This window comes from Lepisosteus platostomus, chromosome 19 (genome assembly GCF_059453375.1).
Source record: "Lepisosteus platostomus isolate fLepPlt1 chromosome 19, fLepPlt1.hap1, whole genome shotgun sequence".
NCBI lineage: Eukaryota > Metazoa > Chordata > Actinopteri > Semionotiformes > Lepisosteidae > Lepisosteus > Lepisosteus platostomus.
In genome coordinates, this window is record NC_142629.1 from 2,791,678 (window position 1) to 2,811,222 (window position 19,545).

General features: G+C 46.9%; 2 long non-coding RNA genes across 4 annotated transcripts in view; one reads left to right on the forward strand and one right to left on the reverse strand.

Moving 5' to 3' along the window:
• Positions 1-18,105, reverse strand: part of LOC148644883 (uncharacterized) — a 56,689-nt gene extending 38,584 nt beyond the window's left edge. For all 3 annotated transcript variants that reach the window (XR_015928558.1, XR_015928557.1, XR_015928556.1), the window contains exon 1: positions 17,051-18,105. This is a non-coding gene — a long non-coding RNA (uncharacterized LOC148644883). The remainder of the gene's footprint in view (positions 1-17,050) is intronic.
• On the forward strand, positions 9,350-16,702 carry LOC148644884 (uncharacterized). The gene is made up of 3 exons (XR_015928366.1): positions 9,350-10,556; positions 14,865-15,024; positions 15,957-16,702. It is a non-coding gene; the product is annotated as an uncharacterized LOC148644884 (long non-coding RNA).
• Positions 18,106-19,545: the final 1,440 nt, after the last annotated feature.

The window sequence follows — 19,545 nt, forward strand, 5'->3', positions numbered from 1 at the left end:
ATCTCTGGAAGCTGCTTTAGATAAAAGCATCTGCTATATATATATATCAAGAACATAAAAATAGTTACATACGAGAGGAAGCCATTCAGCCCAACCAGCAATTATTATTATTCTTATTATTAAAATTCCTTTTGAAATTCATTAAACATAGCAATTTGCAAGTAACCTAACGTAACATCCGGATATTGTTTAAATATTTCATACATAGCTTTGTACCAGTTAAAATCCAGCCAGGTTTTCACATGCCATTTGAGGTGTGTGGATAAACTACTGCTCAGTTCTGGGGCCAAGCAGAGCTCAAAGCTCAGCGCTCAGAGTCAAAGCAGTGTGACACAACAATACTGGCTAAGGCACTGGACAGCAGGCCACTCTATGAGCCAGATGCCAGAGCGGTTAAGGATCAAGGAACGTGACCTACATCTGCCAAACAAGCACGTGCTGAGCAGAAATATGCCTTGACGCGTTTCATATCCTCTTGATCCAATACTATCACAATCTTTAGAAGCTGAAGGCAAGAAAACAAGAACGCGCCACAAGTCAGGACAAAGGGAACCATAGAGGAAAAAAAAAACAAATGGAAAAACAAATAGAGTCAGGCGGTCATACAATAAATAAACCTGCTGACAAAACCTGATTGGAAAAATAGCATTGCAATTAAATTCCAAAAATTGAACAAGGGGCTGAGAATGACGTGGGGAAAAAATTATTAGATTCAAACGGCTTCATCTCCCTGTGTTTCCTTGACAGCCAATAAAATGATCCGGCCTCTCGGTGATAAGACAATATCGTGGCGAGTAAGAAGAGAAAAGGCGAAATGAGAAATCAATCTCCCTGAAAGAGATTAAAATTTAAATAGAAAGGCTGGCTGGGCAGAGGTGGCTGCATGTGGCATTTTAATTTTCTCATGCAAATCCATTCATCCAGGCCGCTAGGGGGCAGTGTTCCTTTGCAAAATGCTAATTGTGCCCCTGTTCTAGTGGGACTGACCACTGCAACAGGTGTAACTCTCCTGTCGCACATTACGGAAAAGACTCTCCTCCCACTCTGTGGATGCAGAGTTTGGGGGCATTGTAAGTCCCGGCTGCAGAACATTTCATACAGTGTGTGCTCTGCAAATGCTCATAAATTAGCGTTACAGAATAGTTAATGCACGGTATTCTGAACGTATTCCAACTAGTGTTCACTGACAATCCAAAAAGTGTTCGGTGGCAATCCAACGACATCAGCCCAGCCTGCCCAGATGGAGGCAGTACAGTCACAGCTGTAATGTGTGAGGATTTATAGGCCTGTGCGGTCATGATAAATGTTGACTGCGGCGTACAACAGAAATCATGTTTAAAGAATGTTAACGGAATGGAAGCGACCCACAAAAAATACAGAGAAGTGAAGCATGGGAAAGTATTTGAAAACATCAGCGCGATATACTTTCAACAGGGGCATTGCAGTGTAGATCTGAGTCCTGCAGGAACAGCTCAAACAGACCAGACCAGGGTCCCGGTGTCACATAATCTGTCTTGAGCAAACTTCTGCTGCTCTCACTCCCTGGGCAAACCTTGGCAGGTTTTGCTGCGGTCTTAGTGGGGGGTTGACAACTTCTACAAACGTACTGTAACTCTCCTGTTGCACATTACGGAAAATCAGAAAGAGGTACAGTAAGGATGAGCCTCGTCAAATCTTTCTGTTCCAATTTCTGTTTTGTTCTTTTCTCTTTAATTTATCCACTTCGGTTTTCTGCCCTTCAGCCTGTGAATTTTCTAATGTCAAACAATGTATATGTCACGGGGCATTTCTTTCTGCTACTTAGATTCCTATCATTTCAGATCTTTAATCTGAGACCTTCAAGCCTTCTGTTAACAGGACTGTCTGCAGTGCTTTGTGTGCTTTTAGCCCTGCTCCACTCTGCTTGTGTTCTAATAAGTACCATTCATTACTGCCTTCTCCTGCTCAGTAATAACCATAGCTCCATCCCCTCGCTCATTAATCCTGACACACAAAGAAACTTCCAGCAGCACCCCACACTTTGACGCCCGCTTTCTCCGCTTTTACGAACCAAAATCCAATTTAAGCCTCGGAGGCGCTGATGGGTGCCGGCCCACCATATCCTAGCAACCGCAGTGCACCGATATTTGAAGTTCATTTCATATTTTCTTGCCGTCATGTCGTCTCTCCATTCTTTCCGGCTGCTGCCCTTGCGCAGAGCTATGGCACAGAACACAACCCCTCCCCCCCCCGGGGGTCTCTGCACTCCTCAATAAATTCCCACGCCTCAGATATTGAAGCCCCGCTCTGTCCTGCTCTACTCCAGCGCAGTAACTCCTGCCCTCGCTGTCACCGCCGACAGTGGAAGTGGCTGATTGTCTGCGGCGCGGCCGGGTGTTAATGGAGTTGTCCTGTGGAGCGTGGCGAGGCTGACCCAAGCCGCTGAATTGCTGCGCACTTGTATTGGTTGACCCTGTGCCAGCCGCGGGGGGGGGGGGGGAGGGAGAGGGGGGGGGCGTGAGGACCAGGGGAACATTGTTACGGAAACGCGTCGGGGAAAATTGATGTGAAAGGTGAGTGATGGACTGCGCTGATGCGCCGAGATTCTCTGCCTCCTTACTCTCCGTCTCCTTCTCACTCTGTGTGATACAAGTGGATTAATACAACACCCCCCCCCACCTCCCCGCCGGTTCAGAACTGTGTTCAGAAATAGTCTCCTGGTCCCACTGAGATCCACAAGATGTAGGGCACACAGGGCTCAGTCTGCGGCTGAGGCTTGCACACGAGTACACAGCTCTCTCCGCTGGCTGGCACACGCAACAGTCGGATCCAGCAACGCCTGGAAACGCCATGCGCTGCCCCTTGGAAAGCAAAGAGAAAGCAATCAATCGAAAAGTAAGAAAGGGCTCCTGCCCTGCTTTTCCACATATGGCACTGCCCTGCTTGACTGTGCCCTTCAGCCTCACCGGAGAGATGCCCTCTCCTTCGCTTCCTTCCCCCTCCCCGCGCGGGTGATGGGACGCCGCAGTCTCCGCCCCTCCGGCAGCCCGCCGCAGCCCGGCCCAATCAGCCCCCGCAGGGAGGGAACGGGAGAGTGAAACCCTGCAGCCAATCTGCCAGGGGAATCTCTCCAATTCCACAGGGGGGTTATTAGGAAATGAGCAACCATCTCAAGATCTCGCACACACAAACCGCTCCCGCAGGTGAGCGTGCAGATCAATTTCCACGTTCAGGTGGAGTTTGGGATTTAATCCAGGAGCTGCTGCTGCTGCTGCTGCTGCCACCTCACAAAGTGATCCCAGCAGAGCTGAAGGGAGGTCTAAGGCCGGGGGGGATTCTCCTCCCAGCCACACTGAATTTCCACACCGGCAAACAGCGCGCTGAAATCAGACTCCCTGACTCAATTGTTTGGAATTTGAACCCCAGAAATTCCAGCGTGAAGCCTCTGAAAGCAAGAGGAGTGAAGTCCCACATACTGTACACCAACACTGACTTCAATCCTCAGATTAATCAATTCATTCTAAGATGATCGAGGCTTTAAGGTAAGAGCCTGACATTTCTGGACTGCGCCCAGCTCATCTGAAAATACGAAGGCATGATTGCACGAGTGTGGAGACGGAGCGGAGGCACGTTAAGAGATGAAGAATCCTCTGGGAGTCAGGGCAGCTCATGGCAGGCAGGGTGTCAGGGACAGAGACGGGGGAGGGGCAGCAGGGGCTTGTGGGAGCGCCATGACGTGAGTGGGCACCGGCTGAAGTCAAGAACGTCTAATCAGTTCTGTAAGGACAATGAGCTCAACCAAGATTATATAAAACAAGGATTACAATGAGTTTGCAAGGACAGAAACCCTGCAGTTCTGCATGCAAAGGATACTCCTCCAGGGAGGCCAAATGAAGAAAAGGAGAAAGCTTTTTTTATACATATATTTCTAGAGGATTAAACACACAAATATCGACAATGGGTGAACTGATGCAGCCAAACCTATGCTCACAAAATGCATTAACTGTTGTCTTTACTATTTAAAGATACTGTCCTGGGGGAAGCGATAATGAGCAATTGATATGGTTTTAAATTGAAAAAAAATAATTTAATAATTTGCTTGCTCCCCTCCATAAAAGCAATGCTTTACACAGCATGGTACAAAGTTCAAAGGGGATTCAATTCAGGACATAATCTTACATGGACACCGTGATTTTTTAGGGGATGATGTATTAGTGGCCATACATCATTCTGTGACAGACTAGAGAGAAAATAGCAGTGCACAAGCTATAAGCTTTTCTCCTGTTGCTTCTGTCTAGTAGCACTTGGGGTCTCAGCATTCAGCCCTAGTCACTCCTGGGTGAAGAAACGGCTGGCACCCCCTTGTGTCTGATGGAAGCTTGGCCAGGAAGACCCTTCTGTGTTTTGCTGTGACTTGCCCTTCTGGCTCCCATTCGTGGGCAAACAATGAGTAGGCGGAAAACATCTGCTGTGTCAAATGACCCAGCAGACATCCACTTCTCACAGTCACAAACAGCAGGTGGCTAGGGAGCAGCAAAGCTAAAGCTGAAATAGATCATGCAGTGGACGGTGCATTAAATTCAGAGGTGATCTGGAATGTGTTTGTCCTTGCATAGATGTGCCCCGATACTAGGAGAGTCAGGGCGTTGCTCACTCTTTCTTATGATGGTGACCACACCCTGTGGACCCTGCATTAGTGAACAGTGTTATACCAAGCATGTGCCTTTCTGTGTGATGGCTCCTCTCTGTTGCTGAACATGTGGCCAGGCACACATTAGTGAGATACAACACAGTTAACTCAAAAGCTGGACAGAAATTCCTGGGACAGTGCCAGGGGAAACTAAGGATAGCTGGTAGCCTTAAGCAAAGCAGCTCTTGCCTTTTGAGAAAGACATCCAGCATGTCCTGAGCATGGCTACAGAGAAGTGTCAAATGTGATTTCACTGCTGGCACCTGTAGTGTGTTTCATCCCTCCTAACTCACCAGTTTGTTGGCACTCATACCTGATCAAGGTTTAGGTTAAGCAGGTTAGTACTGCTGTAGGAATTAACAGTTAACACGTCTGCGCTGAGTCTTTTTTGTGTTTTTTTCTCATTTACGCCAAAGATCTCGTCTAATAAACTGGTATGTTTGCATTGTGTCCTTGGCCCTCCCCTCCCTCTTAAACATGATGCACACAATATTTCCAATCCCTATCCTTGACCCTTAATTAGCTATCAAGCTGTCAAGGGTATTTATGGATCAGATGCAAAGCTGGTCCAGGCTAGTCAATTAATTCCCTGCTCCAATCTTTTTCACTTGGGCAATTCATTTTCTCTCCGCAATGACAGGCCTGCGTGTTGTCTTCTGGCTCACTCCCACCATCACTTCTCTACAGAACAGCACATCTTCTCACACAGATAAACACACTCTTGTCACCTTCTGTTCGCGAAACCCAAGAAATGAATGTTCATGACAGCCACCTCCATTGCTTTTTGCATTTATGGAGACATTTATTTGAATCTTTCTGAAGGTGCAAAAGGCCCATGTGCTACTGGAAAGACATTCTCGTACCCCTTAGGCATTAATGTCAGACCCAACCTTGCAGTGATACATCTGCCCCAACAACACGATGCCGACTGATCTATGCATGAGCGTCCATCACCTATATTAAAAATATTGAACCAGTGGTCTATGGCCTTCGGTTGGCCAACAAATCACGTCACACAAGGCCTTACTACATGAGCCCCTTGGCAATTCATTATTTTGTTTATTAAAAACATGTAATTAGGATTTTGAATGCATGTCCAAAAGGATCTTTAACTGAGACCATAGGTCAAAGATGCAATTCGTTTTTTATGTGACTGCATGTGTGTGTTTCCCATAGGATCACTGCACGTTATTCAGGTAGAGCACACAGGACATTGAGGAGACGGGAGCAGGGAAGCAGATAGTGTAAAAACAGACCTAGAGATGAACAGCGACAGATTGCAACTGTCCTTTCAACACACAACACGAACGAGCCCGATTCCCGAAAAGTGCTCGCCCTCTTCCAATGAGGTCCGGAGTTTCGCCACCCGAACTTCACTTCCACGCACTTAAAAAGCGGAGGAAAAATAGAAACTGGACTCAGACTGGACAAAAGAGACCACTACATTGCAATGCATAATGAGACACGTGAGTCGGCCACACTCCCTGCTGTTAAACCTCCGGCTGCACTGACCAGCAGCCCTGTCAGTGCAGCTGCTCCTGAGCAGAGGCTGGCATGTGACTCTGTGTGCAGAGATGTGGCAGCCGGCTGGGCTGTATGATTTATTACCCTGTCGCTGTCTTATCTGCATATCCCTGACACTCCCTCCCACCTCTGCTAAAGACCCAGCATCCACTAATTAGCAGCCCAGGCCCTGCTCCACAGCTCGGGCTCATCTCTCGGGGCCTGGTGTCTCTGCCCTCATAAATCTAGAGGGCACGGGGCCTGGCAGCTAATCGGAGTGTAATTAGGGAACACATGGCGGTGACCTAGCAAGACGTCTTGTCTGACACACAGAGGGGGTGGCAGACGCTGTCTCCGCTGCTAACGGAGAGCAGAGCACAGGAGCTGCTAGCTCACTGCAAAACACCACAACCCCCATCGCCTCACAAACGGGCATTTCTTCACCAAAACAAAACAACAACACAATGTCTTGTGGAGGTCAGAGCCTTTGAGCTCTTCATCCTGTGGTCTCCGCACTGAATAGCGACATATCTCATGCGGCGCGCAAGATTGCAATGTGGACGGGAAGGGCTAACGGGCTTAATTCAGATCCTCTCTGCCGCCTGTCTGTCATCCTCTTTCATTTTTATTCCCAGGCCTCGATGAGCACAAGGGTCTTTAAAAAATGTTCTGGCTTTTCTTTACGCATGGCACCTGAGCTCACATTAAGGTTAATGAGGTTCAATTAAGGCAATCGACAATAAAACCTTAATTAAAACTCATTAACCACGAAGCCCTGATTTTATTATCAACGCTCACGGAGAAAATTGTTCAGGGATGGTTGAGGCCCTGAAAAATCCCCCTCTTAATTTAAGATAACGATCTTCGAGACTGCGCTGGTGTGAGGCCTGGGAAGCTGCAGGGTTTTCTTTGACAAGTCACAGTGCTCCAAAACACACTGAACAGCTCAGGAACAATCACAAAGGCAGGAAACGCAAAACTACAGAGTTATCTCTGTACTCGTGCAGAACATCACTGCAGCGGAGTAATTGATAGGCTAATAAATACAGGAGACTAAAACATTTTAAAAGAAGTACCCTTAAATATCTAATACCTTTCAGTACTTAAAACAGATTTCTGACACAAGGTTTCAAGCTTCTTCTCATTTCTCAGTGCGAATTGAAGTCTTAATTGCATTGATAATGTGTCTTACTTTGGCTTTCTGGAATGTGTTGGTTCAGCTCCAGGATGGCTATATTCTTGAAGTTAGGTATGGAATGTTGTAATTTCACTAAGTACGCTAAGTTGGAATGTGTGAAATTGTAAAGTGCTGGAAAAAAAACTAGTTTTTAAAAGTATTTAAGAAATTCATGAGTGCTCAGCTGCACGGAAATCCAGCTGGGAGATATGGAAGAAATGTTTGATCCAATTTGTTCCTGGTGTTGTGTTGTAGTTAAATCATGTATACATGAGCGTTGCGGCTGTTAACAAACTGAACCCATGTCCATACCTCGTTGGAGAGCTTCTAACATCACTAACCCCTCTGGCTGATCACTTTCCCTTCCTACACAAGGAGCCAGGAAGCCCGGAGAGGACCTATTTCTGGGAGTGGCATCCGGACATCATGCTGGATGTCCAGCTCTTGATCTTGATCAGAGAGGAGGGCAACGGTGTTGGGCGAGAGATTGATTCCAGTCAACGAAGAGGCAAGTAGGCCTCTCAATCCCACTGGATTCCCCCGTGAGAGAGTAAATATTGGCAGCAAACTAATCATCACAAGTGGCTGATTTCCTGCTGGGCCGTTCCCTGTCCGCCTCTCCGAAAATAAGTTTATGAAATGAAAGAGAGACAAAGAACTCCAAGGGGAGCTGCACTGTGACAGAAGGAGGGGGTGGGAGCTGGTTCCTCTGCTCACAGAGAGAGCAGGGGGGGGCTCTCCAGTTTGATGGGAAAGTGGGTTATGTGTTAAGTGGTTATCCTTTATATTCAACAAGAGTGAGCCATTTGGAGTGTTTTAAATGCCGTGCCAAAACTGGAGCAAACCTGTCACGCCAGCGAATCTGAGAGAGACGGGGAGGGAGAGGAAAAAAGTGGAGACGGTGCTTCAGCTGGATGTGAGGTCAGGCCGGTGAGCCCGGCGCTGACAGGTGGTGTGGCAGCTGACTGTGAGTGGGCCCGTGTGATAGCGCACCAGACGCGCAGTGAGTGTGTGTGTGTGTGAGAGAGAGAGAGAACGACAGTGTGTGAACATGAACAGAGGTGTCTGGTGCAGGAAGAGTGGGGACAGGCTGGCGAACACATAACCGCTGCAGGACGTGCGTTGCTGTGTGTCTGGAGGGTGCAGGACTTGCCGTGGTTTGAGCACTGTCTAGCACTGATGTGCAGCTAGGGATTGAAATACTTTTTTTTTCCACCAAATGGTGAATGTCTGTATCTGCAGCAGTATTTACCTTCTGGTGTGTATACCTGTGTGCTTTAAGTTGTTGATGCAACTTTGGGATTAACAGCTTGGGAGGGAAGTGTGTGCAGTTCATAGACTAGGCTGGGCTCAATATTTATATATATACAGTATGTGCATCTTTGATGGGCTATGTGTAAAGTGTTTTGGTGTGTATGAGGTGCAGCTGTGTTTATGTCTTTTCTCTCACACGCACCGCAAAGCCTGAAGGGAAACAGGAAATAAGCCTCCTGATTTGACAGCCTTGATGTTCCCAGCTCCCCCTCCTTGTCCTTCTCACAAGCCCCTGTTTAGAAGCAGCTACCAGCAGAAATCATGGTCCTCTCTGTCTGAAACTAGCCTCTGAATCTCAGCCTTGTCCTCTTCTTGCTCCTCAGTCCTAATTTCTTTTCTTTCTCCTTATCTCTCTCTCCCTCCCTGTTTCTCCTCTCCCCCCAGTATTTCACTCAGGACCTGTCAAAAATCTCCCTCTCCCAGCCTGCCAAAGTTCACTGTGACCAATTAAGCTTTTCGGTGATTGAATTGGGTATCCAATTAAGCAGACCACATCTCCACTACACAGCCAGTGAGCTGCAATTAAGGGAAGTAAATATATTAGCGAGATGCTGGGCTCAGTGACGCTAGAGGAGACAGACGTGTCAGATGGGCTGTCATCATCACTCTCCATGAAAGAACAAAAAGTGGCATTTTAAAACGCTGCAGTTCTGGAGAGTACTGTTTTTATTTTGGGTTCGCGCTGGGCATTACAAGGCTAATTGGCAAGGCCTATTTACAGGCAAAATCTTGTAGTAAATTAAATATATAATGCATACAGCACTTCCATATAGAGCGTTTGTTAATTGTGCACATCAAGAATGCGCTGCTTGTTCTAGAGATTATCGCCCCAAGGTGTTGTGCGTTTAGCTTGCTGCCTGGAGAGACCTTGCTTGGCTGGAGGCTGGTACTCACCCAAGGTGGCACCAGGGATGGGTTGAACTTGATGTACAATCAGCCCCATCTCTGAGCTCCCATCCACCTCACTGCTAGAGAGTCCTCACCTCGCGCTTCACTCACAGACAAGCGTTGGACACTGAAACGAGCAGATCAATACTGACACAGCTCCTTGTGTCCTAGCAGTGGAGGCACCTCTGTACTGCTCCCAATCAAAGAAGAGCAATGAAGTCTTTATTGATGGTAATTAAGGTAAAGCATTAGCCAATTCTCTCTGTGTCCTGGCCCATTATTCAAGGATCATTTAGACACGTCTGAGCAAACTGTTACATTTACTCACTGCACTTCAGCTTTACTCTAATTAAGAATTAGTCCACAAGGCCATCGTTAACAGGAAAAAATAATAATTTGCATACTCTTTTCTACGAATCTTTGTGTTGGAGGTCTATGATTTTTAAGTACCCAACACAGAGACGTTATTGGAAAATAAACTGTGGTTCCGTAGTGGAAGCAGAATTGAAGTTCCACCATGTGAGCTAAAGGGCTTTTTAATTTACTCTCTCTGGCTCTCTCTTTTCACACAGGGCCATTACCAGATGTGATTCAAACCATTACTGGAGGCTTCAGAATAGCCCCACCTTGCCTTAAACATGCTTTAAACTGCAAGACAGCGTACTGGCTACAAGACGACAATACCCAGCCTGTACTGTACATCGGTTTCAGTACTATTCCAGTCCATGAGAGAGGATCTGCATTCTGAATCATGCTTCTTAACACACATGTAAACTGAAACAGCAGCAGATCACAGGGGCCGCAGACGGCTCAGCGGAAAGTAAAGACACTGAAGTTCAAATGAAAAGTGAAATTGAAAATAATATAAGATGACATTTTCTCATCTTAATCTTCCTCATGAGAAGCACATCACCCGAGCCATACCAGCCTATACAGGAGATGCACTTCAATCGTGCTCCAGCTTCACCTGAGGGGCACAGGAAGCTCTGCAGCTCAGACCGGCAGGTAAGATCTGGAAATTCCTGCGAGCCTCCCCTCTCGTGTGCTGCTGTGAATGTGCAATCCGATCTATCTCTGTCCTGCAGAGGGCATGCTCCAGCTTTAATACTGTGTTACAGGATATCCTGCTGGCCCACTTGCCTGGCCTCTTAACACTGCGTAGCTTTTCCTATTTGCAGGCTTGAGTGCCTCCCTGTCTCTGTACCACTAACCCAGCACATAGAATAAAGAAATAAAGCCATCCCCTCTGTCCCCAGGCATTAGGGGAGAGTGAAAGCAGCATGCTAAATCAAAGATTTAATTCTGTCTCTTCCCACACTGCGCGGCTCATGTCTGACAAATCCAATTAGCGCGTGCTCCCACCAGCCAGGCATCTGCCACCACCCCCGAATCTGGACCAACTCCTTGGGAATTCGTCAAAACACATCATTCAGGAAATCTGTTCTCCCACCAGGTAGGCTTAACCAGCTTTCACACATCGCCTGGTCTATACAGACTGCAGGTGCTCAAGTAGATGGAGGTGCAATGCATTAATGCCACTGTTCCATAGGAGCTATTTTGTTCCCTGCTTTACTGCAGTACTAGTTAAACATTTACATGGCTCGGAGTCTCTAGACCTATTCAACTACTTCCTCATATTGGAGGTGCAGATCTGCACCCTTGTGGCATTTGCAATGCTAAACCTTCATCTCACCAGAGCAGATGGCAGGCTTACTGCACATGAACATCGCCACGCTCTGCTAGTGCTTGTGTGTGTGAGTGTGTGTGCTGGAGCCATTCGCCATTCTCATACAAATCGACCAGATGCCAGAAAAAAAAGGTCTTAAAAGTCTGGATGCTCACTTTCAGAGAAGCAAGCCCGTACAGTTACAAAAAGTGAACAGGGAGGAAGACTTACAGGGGCACCATAATCGACAAATCAGCCAGGCTCACTGTGTAGGAGGCTGATGTGCTTCGATCCAGCAACATGCTGCAGCAGAATCATTTTGCTTGTGGGGAAAAGGGTATGCTCCTGTCCTTACACTGTTTCACTCTGATACATTCTTATTTTTTTATCTAATAAACCACTCTTGATGATCCCTCTCTGCTTCCTTCTCATTGTTAGGCCGCTGCAGAAGCCTGTATTCTGCCCTTCAGTGCCAAACTGTGTTCACTTCTGGGTGAACGGACAGATGTTGCAGAGCTATAGTGCAGGAGGCGATGGAGGGTGCACTATGTGCTTGGCTCACTACCCCTGCAACGTATTGTTTTAGAAGGGATAATTCCCTTTCTCTCAGATTAAAACTCACTCGATTTATTTTCATCTTAATAGACTCCACTTAATGAGCTGGAGCTAAGCATCTCCTACATCCTGCCATTAATGGCCAATCACTCCAATTGCTTTTGCCTGCCTGCCTCACCAACGGCAGGATGTGCTACTAATTCCTGAAAAGTTTGGGGGCGGCTAAGACACAGGGATTTGCAAATAGCTCGGGACGGGCATCACACTCCGCCCAGCCAGAAGAAGAGAGACGAGCTGCACACACTTCGATCTCCTCTCATGACAGGGAAAGAGTAAGACATTTTCACTTTGCGTCTTCCTGAGCAACAAATCTTTTTTTGAATAAACCCCAGTTCAGAGTCATCTTAAAAAAGGCTCTCCACAATTTTTTCAAAGGCGCAGAGTTAGCCGAAAAAACTCCCACGGGGCATTACTGGTGGAAGTGTTCCTGGCATTAGTGCAACCTCCCAGAACAGCGGTTTTGCAGGATGTAAGACTGGGGAGCGGAGGAGGCCTCCCTCTCCAGTCTGGCTCCTGTCTTCTGCTGTGCTGAGCTGCTGTGAATTCCCAAACAGGCCTTGTTGGCAGAGTAGAAGGAGAGCTCATCGACTGCGGATTATCCGGTCAGAAGGGGTGATCTCGGGCCAGGGCTCAGTGTCTTGGAGCAGATCGATCAGCAGTGACGGCACAGACCGGCCTGCGAAGCTCTCCTGAGCGACATGCCTCCAGGCGTGAGATGGATGGATGTCACGGGCACAGACCGCGGGGTGATACAGTGGGGGGCTGTGGTGCACTGAGGACGACAGTCTGATGAGCTCCTGTGGCCCGGTATGTCAGAGCTGCAATAAACCCCTGGATCAACACTGGGAGACAGAGCCAAGTTGCTTCGTTTACTACAGTGCCACATGGGCTGAGTGAAGCAAGTCTCCCCTGACAGCGTCTATGAACAGTCCAGGATTTGTCATTCTGAGGAATCCCACAGAACGCTCTGTACTATTCCATGCTGTGCAGAGCTTGTACCTGCAGGACAGCGTGCTGGGACGGAATAAAGCAGGAAGCTGGATCAAAACACAATTCTCCAAATAAGAGAAATGCTGACTATAATAAGCACGGTGAAAAATCAAATGACTACAGGGCCGAGCTCAGACAAATCAGACAAATCAAAGCCATCTTCAAGAACTGCTGAAGTCCCAGGATATCTAGACAGAAGACACCAGTAACCATGAACCCCAACACACTGATGTGCTCTTTGCTCATCTCGAGATGCAATTGATTGAGTCTCATTCCACTTCCAATTAAAATGTAAATGATCTTCTTAATTTCACAATGGTCTTAATAATCTCTGATTACCCAGACACTGCTTGACAACAAAATTAGCTGTGAAAGCTACTCAGCAGACAGGCAGAAAGCCACTGCCTTCTCCATTCACACAGGGAAATGCGGATTTCAGCGTGGAGATATAGATACCAATCGCTGACTGTTAAATTTTGTTTCGTCTAAAAAAAGAAAAGTCTTAAATAAGAACGCTGTAATTACTCCAACACAGAGTGCAATCGGACTTTTTTTCCCAGCTAAAACCATTTAATCAGAATAGCATAATGAATCTTGTTTTTATTTTAAATGAGTACATCGGAAATCCACACATTTTGAAGCAGAGAAGTTTGCTAAGCCCATTTTGCAATTAACATGGTCATTTACATTTTAATGAGTAAGATCATTAAGCTGAGCATAAATCCATCTCAGTTTAAAGGAAAGTGAAAAGGCTGATCGTCAAGTCATCTAGTCAGGCTGTCTGCACGTGAGCTGTTGGAATAAAGACTGGAAGTACCCACAGTGATCTCTTCACATTAAAGGTTGGGCCAGGTTTTTGGGAAGGTCTTGTACTGCCCTATGATAGAAAGAATTGGGGTTTGTAATGATTATACTTCTACTCGCTCCCCCCTTAATGAAATACAGACAGTAGAGAACACTGTTTTATTTTAACATCTGTACAAAGTGTGTGGAACAGGGCCTTTTCACAGTCGAATGATGTGTGCAATTGAAGTAGAGAGGTTTAAGTCAAAACTCATTATGTATCCCCGTCATTCAGCTAATGGTGCCTTTTGCTTTTTAACAAGAGACATAATTAGAACAAAGGCGAGTCAGTTTGTCTGGCCAGCATCCAGTAAATATACGGGGTGAATATGAATCTTGATCATGTTATTTACCAAGCCCCAGTCTCACTGATTTAATCACATGTGAAAGTCACATGACAAGAGCAGCGCTATATAGCTAAACATCACATGTTCAGACTCCAAAAAATGATATACTATTCCGTGACAATGGCTTTGATTTTAAATGTCAGCCTCTGAAATATTGCACTCAAGCTGCATTGTTCGGGCTCCGTTTATAAACGAATCACAAAATATCCTAAAAACGTAGGCAAATACAGCACTATCAGGGACGCTCACTTTGACATAAAAGAAGCATTGAAGCCAGTGTTTACTGACATTAAGGCATATGTCCAACATTTCCAAATTGCACTGAATGCAAAATACTGTTTGGAATGGTCCAGTTTCTCTATTTTTGTGTCTCTTAACATTATAACAGAAAAGAAAAGGAGGGAAAAGAGATGCTCGCACCCTTGCACAGATAAAGCCCAGCTGTACATCAAAGAGGAAGACTAGGCAGGACTCAGCGGCCCCCCGATGACCCTGAGCCGTAGTGCTGGAGCAAGCGGGAGACCCTCTGCTCCTCTCTGAACCTGGGCTAAGCTCTGAAGAACACGCTAGCTTCCCCAGGCTATCAGCCAAGCAGTTCGATCATCTAAAACCGGCTCAAAATACAAAAACGACGCGGACAACCAACACACTCCGTTTCATTTCTCAGTCCCTGTCTGACCCCCCAGACCACCACTAAACCTACAGAGCCAGGTCCCTCTAATCAGACCTGCATACTGTATATGGAATTCAGTCACAAGTCCTTTCAATGGTCACACCAGTATCAGAGGTTCTCCTTTGCAGCAGTAATTAAAACATAAAATGAGCTCAACTGCTGCTTGCTTCTCCTTCCAGATCAGTCATCCCAGGAAGCTGGCCCGCTGACAAGCAAAGAGACGGGCCGCAGATGGGATGTTACATTATTGAAGGGTCCTGCTTCCAGGGACGCCAGGGAGAAGAGCTCAGTGGAAACTCTGCAGCGGAGGCAGGCAGGGTGACGCAGGACGGAGTGAAGGTAAGTAACAGTGACATGACTCCGAGACCCCCACCGGAGCTGCAGAACTGCACGGGCACAGGTGGGTGTTGAGGGGAGCAAGCATGCCTGGATCTGAGCCGGGGACAAGGCAAGGGACAGCCTGCAGATGCACTGCCTCCTGGGTATCCTGCAGCTCCTCATGGTGAGACATGCCAGGGTCAGCTGCTCTGGACCCGAGTCATGACCGGGTGCAGCCCCCTTCCTCTCGGATTTAGTTAGTGGGGATGGTCATGAAGCCGGCAGTGCCGGCCCAGGGGCACGGCGAGCAATGCATGGGCGTGCCCGCTTCTGCAGGACCAGTCCCTCCGCCCGGCTTGGGGGGTGGGGAGCGCTGGGCGGGTTGGCACGCCGTGTGGCCTCAGCCCTCCTAATTATTTCCAACTAATTACCAGGCGCTATCAGCAGAGACACGGAAAGACGACCCCCGCGTTTGAAAAGCTCTGCTCTTCCCCTTCATTAATCGCGCGCCTTAAATAATGTCAAAGTAAATGAGAGGATAAATGGCGTGCTTTTTCTTAAAAAAACTGCGCCCGGGGGAGCCGGCAAAGCCGGGTTCTGCTTTAACAGGATAATGGATGTGGAAACGGGAATCGCAGGAGACGAGGTCCCAAGCTGCCCCTGCCGTCTGGACCGAAGGGGACGGGGACACTACCGCGGCACCGCCTCACAACACGACCCGCAGAGCGGGGAAGAGGAGCCGTCGGACTGGCGCACCTCGAGCGGAGCAAGGGGCTGCTCGCCGGGGACAGCGAGGGCAGCCGTAGCGTCTCCCCGGAGGATGACGAATCCTCGCCGTTTTATCTGTGTCGCAGTTAATTAAAGCGCATTGGCATTTCAGATGTATTGACTGTAAAGCCGCCTGCCTTCGGATTAAATCTCCTGATTGATTTTTTTTTTTTTTTTGCCCACAGCCGGCCTGAGAGCCGCTGCGCCGCAGGTATGAGCAGGAGCTGGCTGTCAGCGCATCGCTGCGTGAATATCACCCCCTGGCCCAGACCCCCATCTTTCTGACGAAAAACCCTCCTTCTCTCCCTGCCACTCGGCAATGTGAGAACCGCATCAGGCCATGAGCTGGGACTGGCCCTCCTGCTCATTAAAACCATGAAAACTGTGACTGTCCGCAGGGGTGTGGGTGTGAGGATGATCCTCACCAGTGCATCACCAGGTCAAAACCCTGAAAACAGTCACCTGCCACCAGGGACCCCACACCAGGGCTTCTCCATCTCTGGGAACCCAGTCTGCCCTCGGGTTACGTGAACGACTAATCTGCCGATTAGGACCTTTTTAAAACAGTTTTTGTTTTTTGTTTTACTCTCGAGGAAAAAAAAAAAAGGATGGAACTCCAAGCACTGGAGTTTAACAGCAGAGGAGCAAGCCGCAGTGTCGCTCTCAGGGGCTGCCTTCATAAAAGAGAATAAAACAAGACTCCCGAGCTCTGGGGCACGACGAGAATATTTCCGAGAGGCAATTCGAGGAGCTCCAGCAAAAAACTTTAAAGATCTTTCTTTTTTTCCTTTCTAGTTTTGTAGAAGTGTGGGTTTTATGTAAGGAAAAAAATGGCTCTGTGAAAAACACTCTGTAGCCTACTATATATAGTACACTGTATATGTACGAAATAAATTGAGGGGCATTAAAAATGCAAAACAAATACTCGTTTGTACTCAGATCTAATGCCTCTCAAAATACATTTGTAACGTGCATTTTTGTCAGTCACTATATTTTACTCATTTGTTTAAATTTTTCCAGCGTTCAGCTTCGTAAAATGTATCATACAGCGGCAATGTTTATTTGTTTTACCATCCTAGTTTAACTGTGGGGATGGAAATGTTTACGTTTCAGTAATTGTTTTACAAAATGAGTCACCCTGCAAGGAGAATTCAGTCTAATCAATCAATCAGTTAAGCAACTAATTAATTTCTTAATTAGATATATGTATATTGATGCTCTTGCAGCCTTTACACGCGATGCACACAAAAACAAACGCACAAAAACAAACGGTACCTACCTTTCTTGTGAGGTTTTGGCCTTCTAGACCAGACGCAGGCGTCTAGGCTTGGAATTAAATATGGCGATAATCTCGTCACTTTCCTGAGAGTCGGCAAATTCCCGTTCAAATGACAGCTGGTGTGCAAAGGTCTCTCATATGAGGACTTAGTCTTTAGCTAAAGAAAAGCTGCAAGAGCTCATTTTCACCTGTTGCTTGTAACGGTTCTAAGTTTTTCGTATGCCTGCTTTTAGATTGTCCAGTAGTTTTAGAGTTACTCTGAAGTAAAACACAATGAACAGAACGCAAAACGCAAGATTCAAAATCCGTCCGAAATATTGTACTTAAAATACCATGCAGGGTTTACCTTGCCTTTAAATATTCAGCGGACTTTGCATAACATACCAGAAGAACCTGCACGCACGTAGGGGTTTCAGACGTTGGAGTAAATGCGTCGCCCCGAGGGTAATATCGAGTGAGGCGCCATACGAATAAAAACTGCGAAGGTATTAAAATATTACGGTCTGAAGATCTTGTTTGATCCTCCGTGCTGCTTTTAAACTTATATGAAATTCAGAAAATTAGTATTCTATTTTGATTGCCGAAAGACGCCTTATTTGGAAATTCGTGACTTACTTCCCACAAGATTTAACACTGAATTGGTATAGTCGCATTACAGTGCTAACCAATTCATCGTTACCTTGAATTGCTAGAACGTTCTGCTAATAAAAGCGTCACACACACACACACACTTTGGATGTATTTTAGCTCCGTAAACGTCGTTCACTTAAAAATACTGCAGGGCATTTAGAGGCGATATAGTTATCTGTAAAATGCACACCCGCATCTACCCGTCAATATTATCTCAATGTTATTCATGCATTCCAAAACTTGTAATTTGTTTACAGGAAAAATTTGAGAACCTCTTCGTGCTCAACTCCTACAGGTCGAACATGTATCTCCTTAAAACCCAAGATGCCTGTAGCATCTCATGTGTCATATTTGTTTCGGGATTGGTCTGGTCATCTCCACGCGACCTTTTGAAAAACGTAGATATATGTATTTGTTTTGCCATGTTTGACTCATAAACCAAAAACCGAGCGTCTGACGACAACGATAGCCACTTAGGCTAAGGCTAGGCAAGCACCGCCCCCACTAGATTGATATCCTCTTCTTATTGGTCACAAAAGATACAGCGAGCCAATAGCTAATCACATACGATGAAAAAAAACAAAACAAACAGGTAACATTAAAAAAGCAAATCATGTAACGCAAACAAGGAAAAGAAAGATCTTAAATGACTTTGGACTGATTGGGTAGGCCTAGGATCAATCAGGGTGGGCCTGGTCATGGGTCCACCCATGCCCACCCGTGCCTACGCCCCTGGTGGGTACCCCTTTTTTCTGCAGTGGACTCGCCTGTGGCTCTTTTAACACACCCTCTCCGATACTGATGTTTGGGCGAGATCAATACCGCAGCCATTTATACAGTATTTCTCTCCCACAGCGCGTCTCCACCCCCGAGACAGCCACCTGGCCTGCCAGCTCTGCGTCTGCTTCACCGGCCTGCCCCCCAGGCAGGACCCGGAGGGTCTGCTCCGGCGAGAGACGTGCTCTCGGATTTCCTGCTCCAGCCCGGGACAAACCCTGGGTCTGAAATATTTCACATCATGAGACAAACACGCTAGCTGGTGCCGAGCTGTAAAGGCTCTGTGTGGTTGCCGACTAGCTGGATAAATCGGTCATTACACTAAAACTAGAAAACAGGGCAGTGGAGTTAAGGAATTTCCACACCAGTAAAACCTGACGGACCACTTTCTCAGTTTAGTGGTTCCTGGAGAAGACTGAGGGCAGACTCAGACCTCAGCAGCTGAAGCAGACAGACCAGTACTCGGTCCACCTCAATTGTTTGCTCAGGCAACTTGAAATGTGGTTATTTATAATATTGAATTTCAGACTCATTCCCTCTTTCTGTAAGACGCTTTTAGTTTTGCTTTTAAAAATCATTGAACCGTGCACAGTGGCGCTCTGGGAGACCTAAGCTTTCTTCCACAAGATATATTTCTGTTTTTCGAAAGAGCGCAGCACAGACAGAAGGGAAGCAGAGCCGCCAAGGGGATCTGTGTTATTTTGCTGCAGTCCCCTGCCTTTGCAGTGTTTCGGAAGCAGAGCAAAGAGGGCAATAGTTCAGAGCTACAACTTGGCCGTACATCTCACGCCACAGGCAGGCAGCTGTGCTACATGTTCCCATGACAACCACTCACTTCCAATCGCCATAGAAACCAGGCTGCCAACTTGAACCGCCTCTGTCAGCAGACAGCAGCCCACAACATCAGCCCAAGAAAAATCCTTATATATGAGAAAGGATTTCCACAGGAGGGTATAGTGTACATAATTTGCAGAAATGAAGGAACGAAATGGAGGAAGTTTTGGGATGAGTGAAAAAGCTTAAATTATTCAAAATGTGTGCAGATTTTTTCCAGTTTGTGTTCTGTTTTCTTTTGCAAACGATATGTA